Source organism: Cricetulus griseus, chromosome 6 (genome assembly GCF_003668045.3).
Source record: "Cricetulus griseus strain 17A/GY chromosome 6, alternate assembly CriGri-PICRH-1.0, whole genome shotgun sequence".
Classification (NCBI taxonomy): Eukaryota; Metazoa; Chordata; class Mammalia; order Rodentia; family Cricetidae; genus Cricetulus; species Cricetulus griseus.
In genome coordinates this window covers 21,602,756-21,608,755 of record NC_048599.1, presented here as the reverse complement: position 1 = coordinate 21,608,755, position 6,000 = coordinate 21,602,756, and positions in this window count along the sequence as shown.

Here is a 6,000-nt window from a genome sequence, read left to right as displayed (position 1 = left end):
TGACAATTTGAGTCAGTGCTCTCTCTCCTCCCAGCATCAGGATTAACACTCTTCCTGCATCTAGTGCATCTACCCATTCTTTAGATGTTGGCTCAATTATTCCTTGTACCTTCCCCAAAATCTCCTCTGAGGGAAGTCCTGTAGAAGTTTTCCATCTAGACTGCCAATCAGGTCTGTCCTGCCAGCCACTCCCCAAATACACTGAGACTTATTAATTATAAATACTCAGCCAATAGCTTAGGCCCGTTTTTTTTTTTTTTTTTTTTTTTTTTTTTTTTTTCCCCGAGACAGGGTTTCCCTGTAGCTTTGGAGGCTGTCCTGGAACTAGCTCTTGTAGACCAGGCTGGTCTCGAACTCACAGAGATCTGCCTGCCTCTGCCTCCCGAGTGCTGGGATTAAAGGCGTGAGCCACCAACTCCCGGCTTAGCTCTTATATCTTAAATTAACCCATTTCTATTAATCTACATGCCGCCCCAAGGCTCGATTACCTCATGTACACACTTCCCATCCTGCTTGCTCTTTGTCTCATGCCATCTCCTCGGACTCCACCCTTCTTCCCAGCATTCTCGAGGTCTGATTCTCCCGCCTTACATTAGCCCACCTTGTTATAGGCCAGTCAGCTTCTTTGTTAAACCAATCACAGTGGCATATATTCACACAGTGTAAAGGAATATTCCACAAAGTCCCCAAATCAGCCAAGGACAAAATGAAGTCCTCCCGATACACACTACCCCAGCCCTGTCCCACAGTGTCATCTCTCTGAGGTAGTGGACTAGTACTGCCTTCCCCATCAATCTGTGAGGAAGAGATCTTGGTTGTCATGTTTGTAACACATAGTAGGTGTTCAAGAAATGTATACTGACTGGGTGAATGGATAAATCCGTGCTCGAACAGATCCTGGTCTAGCTGAATAAAGGCTCCTATGGCCAGAGACAGACTGTATCAGCTAAAGAGCCAGGGAAGAGGAGAGGCTAATTAGCAATTCATTAGGATCCATTTCCAAGTCTATAGTCAATGCTAATGACTTGTTTGTTTAAAATAGGAAGTTCTGCACTCATTAAACCCATTAGTAAGTGAAAATGTTTCTGGAGAAGTCTGGCCTCCCGCACTGGAGGCATAATCTCAAGGCTGTACCCCTCTTGCACAGACACCCAGGATTCTGCAAAGCAGGTGCTACAGGCTGGAAACACCTAGGCTGAACCTAGGAGAACCCTCCCCAGCGTTCTCCTGCAAAGGGATATCAGGAAGCTGCTTCTACTCTGTAAAATGGGCACAGAATCCTGTCTATCCTGTCTCTTCACATACCACCAAGCATGGTCTCTTGGGTTTAAGCATGTATCTTTTTTTTTTTTTTTTTTTTTTTTTTTTTTTTTTTGGAGACAGGGTCTTATTATGTAGCCCTGGCTGTCCTGCAACTTACTTTGTAGACCAGGCTGGCCTAGAATTCATAAGAGATCCACCTGCTGAGATTAAAGGCGTTTGACAACTGTCCAGCTTTTGAAAAGAAATTAGTAATTTATTTACATTTACTCTCTCTTCCTCCTTCCCTCCCTCCACCCCCTTTCATGGGTTTGCATGCCAGAGCACACACATGGAGGAGGTTAGATGACACTTTGTAGGAGTTGGCTCTCTTCTTCCACCATGTGGGTCCTAGCAATTGAACTCAGCAATTGTTAGTTTTGGTGGCAGTGCCTTTACCCACGGAGTCTTCTTGCCTGTCCCTTCTATGTTGCCTCATGACTCTGCATGCTGAGCCATGTCCAGGAAGCTGTCTCTTCCTTGCCTCCTGCAAGCTGCACACCACCAGGTGAGGGCGCACCCTTCCTGGGTCTCACATACCCTCCTGCTCCCAGGGACCTTAGGCTCTCCCTGAAAGCTACTGACCTCAGCCTTTGCATGCATTAAATCAAGAAATCATTGAGGTCTGGTCCTTTAATCTCAGCATTTGAGAAGCAGGGGCAGGCTGATCTTCGTGAATTCAAGGCCAGTTTGGTATACATAGTGGGTTCCAGACTATGCAGAGAGATTCTGTCTTAAAATATTAAAAAAAAAAAAAAATCTAGCCATTGAGGTTCCATGGGGGAAGCCACTGATCAGTCTATTGAGGAGAAAGCTGATTTGTCAAGGTGCCACTGAGAGAGACTCTTAACTGGCCAAGTGCTGACAATAAATGACTGTGGAAAGCTCAGCCCTAAACAGGACATCTACATCACACACACACACACACACACACACACACACACACACACACACACATACACACAGAGAGAGAGAGAAGGAGAGAGAGAGACAGAGAGAGAGAGACAGAGAGAGAGAGAGAGAGAGAGAGAGAGAGAGAGAGAGAGAGAGAGAGAGAGAGCTGGGGGTGGATTAAGATACAGCGTTTACATGTAGGGGACTGTCAAAGAATAAATAAAAGATTGTTTTAAAAGGGCACATGGCTGGCCTCTGTGATAAATAACAAAGCCAGGGCTCCAAACCAGAGCTAAACAGAGCCCTGGAGAAAAGCTTGGAAAACAACTTCCCTGAGGCAGTGCCACCCAGCAGAGCTCAGGGAACCCCTGAGTAGCTGCCAGCCTCCTTCAGGCTTTGCCTGTCTGCACTTGCACTGCCCGCTGCTCTCCAGCCCATCTCACAGTTGGAGTCAAGTTCTGAAGGTTGAAGGCTTCGCTGTCCCTCTGCCCGGGACTCCCCTTGCTTGCTGGCTAGATGGTTTCTCCAGACTTCCCTTCACCCTCACCTTTGCTTTCACTTAGACATCCCAGCACGTGGTCTTCATGGTGCCTTCTCCCCAGAGTGCCTCAAACCCAGGCCGCCTGCCCCCAGAGCCTTCTGGGAGATGCTGCCAGAGCTTGCTTGCTGCTGACTTACTGCATCTCCCCACACTAGCTTGTCTGGTTAGCTCTCCTCTGGGCCTAGCTCCTGGGAGGCAGCATTTTGAATATGTGTCTTCTGGGCCTTAAAACAATGCTTATTGATGTTTCCAACCAGCAGGTTTAGAGTCCTGTTACATAAGCCCTGATGTATCTGATCATGTGACATTAGCAGCTTTGGGTTCAAACCCAGTGGTGGCTCTCTGTGCTTTTGAGCTAATGGGTGTTCAGTTAGTTACGTGTGATGCTAACTGTAGTGGGAAGCTGTGTATTTTTCTGTTCGTGGTGTTGAAGAGGCAGGCCCAACTGTAACTTCACCCCTCCGAGAGGAGAAGGTGGAGGATGGATGGAGCTTCTGGGAAAGATCAGGATACAAAGGACAGAAGGTGACAGGCAGTGTCTCAAGAACAATAGCCAAGAGCCCTGAATTCAGCCTGGGCCATCAGAATGGCTAAGAGGTCTGGTCTGCCTCTTGGATGCAAAGAGAGCTAGGTGTGGTGAGATAACCCCTCTGCCTGCATAGAGGGGTCCATATGATGGGGAACCCCCCACTGTACCCCCATCAGTGTGAGCTAACTACAGAACTATAAACCCACAGGGTCTCCAGTTAGAAAAATATTTTATTTTTATGTATATGCGTGTGTCTGCATATAAAGCCGGGTGTGCAGCTGCTCTGAGAGGCAGAAGATGTTGAATCCCCCAGAGGTGGGATTACAGCTGATTGTGGGTGCTGGGAGCTGAACTCAGGTCCTTTGGACGAGCAGCAGGCTCTCCAGCCCCTGGGCCTTCTTCTTTAATGATAAATGCTTTTGTAGGTTATACATGCCCATTTAAGAAAAAGAAAAGCATAAAGAGCGTTTCTGATGACATCTTATTAGCCACTCTGTTCCCCTCCCTAGAGGCTGCCACTTGGACACCCTTAAAGGGAGCTGCCTTAAGCATCCTCCACACTGTGTAGCTCATAACTGCCTAGACCTTTAGCTCCAGAGGATCCAACGTGTGTGTGTGTGTGTGTGTGTGTGTGTGTGTGTGTGTGCGCGCACACACACACACACACACGCATGTGGGTGCATCAACACTCACACACACACACAAAAATTTGAAAACAAATCTAAAAGAACACCTCTACAGTTTTGGTTTTTAAACATGTGGCCCAGCATTGTTCTAAAGAAGCACACTGTCCCATGTGTACCTGTAGCACATGGGTACAGTGCCCACAGAGGCCAGGCCAGAAGAGAGCACTGGATCCTTTTAATGGAGTTACAGACGGTTGTGAGCTTCCATGTGGGTCCTGGGAGCTGAACCCAGGTCCTCTACAGGCACAGTAAGTGCTCTTCACTGCTCAGCCCTCCCCCTCCCTCTCCAATATTACTTTTGAGGAAATAATCCACAGCACATTGGCATAGCTGCTCAGTAGACTCTGTATATCGGGCAGGGGCACCGAGTGTCTCATCTGCTCCAGACGGGTTGATCCCATGATTCCCTTGCTGTCTGATGCTTTGACACACAGGACATCTGACATCTGATTGCTTTTGTAAACAAGGGAAGTCAACACACAGACACAACTCTCAAAGGGAATAAACGATAGTTGATTCTGGAGCCAAAGGTGAGTGCCCACAGCCGGGAAACACAGATTTATGTTGTCCCAAATACCATGTTCCAATGTGGTCCATTTCCTGAGAACGTCAGTGCTGCCCAGGCAGGCTACAGCCAAGCAGGCAAACCTTTGGTGCAGGCCTCAGATCATCTCTGATGATGCCTTAGTCCTTGGGCTGGTGGAAGCTGGCAGTCTGTTAGTCACAAGGGTGTCAGCTCAGAGACAGAGGTAGGCAAAGAACAGCTACTAAGGAACTAAAAATAGCCCAAGATAACTTGGCTCCAGAGCAGCAACAGTCTAACTTTCCACAATCATGTAGGTTCTAGTCAGCAAATGAGCCTTGTAGGATCTCTAAACAACCCTGCTGGTGAATGGACTGTGCGCACACATTTTCACGTGCTCTGTTCAGCGGAGCTTGAAGGAGTGTGTACCAGTTACAAACCCATCTTCCATATTGTCAACACTGTCCTAAATCATGGCTGTTTTCGGAGGTAGGATTATGCCTGGAGACTAGTCCAAATCTTTCTTCATGGAAGAGATGTGACAACCGAGGCTCATGAAGACAGAAGGAACACCCAAGGAACACTTATGGGCAGTGCCCGTTTGACTTCTATTTCTCTGTGTTGCAGAGAACTAGGGCTGAATCTGGGGCAGAATGAGAACACTGGGTGGGGTTCCTGTGGGAGAAGATGGGCCCCCTAGGCTGCACACCTGTGCCTTAGGGGATGTGACAGATTATGTATTTCCAAAAGAAATAATAATAATCTGGCTTTTCTCTCCATTCCCTTCCCACTTCTTGGCCCCCACCTCCCATCTTTTCCCTTGGAAACGGCCTCAGACTCTGAAAGGTGCTTTCTTCACTTCTGAACCTGTGTGGGAGGACGCTGAGGACGTGGGGGCACTGATTGAGAGAGGAGGTTGAGACCTATAGCCGTTGTGCAGAAAGAATGGCAAATTACTAAGGACTGCAACCAGACGGGGGGTGGTGGTGGTGGTGGTGGTGGTGGTGGTGGTGGTGCAGACAACCATTCATCAGCGCCTTTTAACCCTTTCCTTCGGCAAGTGCGGGCAGCCCTGGGTACCAGGCTGAGGCTGCTGTGAGGGACATTTCCACACAGGGTAGGAACTGAGGAATTTGAAGTGAGCAGGACCTGCTCTGTCTTTCAGCTTTGCAGGCAGGCTTTGGCTCAGGGTAAAACTGTAGGAAAAGGGAGCTGAGCTCCTAATGTCGGAGATGATTCCTGTGGGAAATCAGGCTGCTTTTCAGGCATGATTTGAAAAGCCACTGCCTCCCAAAGTCAGCAGTGGTGGGGTGGGGGTGTGGGTGTGGGGAGAATGCCATTTATAAAGCAATCAGCGCTTCGCCAGAGTCCCCCATCACTCAGAATTATTTTCTGAAATTTGGCCTCTGTTCCTCACTCTGGAGGGAAGGCAATCCGGGCTCCCAGCTTCCAATCAAGGGGACGAGGAGGACTGGGGCGAGCCACACAAAGGGAGAGGGGCTCCTGCATTGTTCCGCACAGCTGGAGC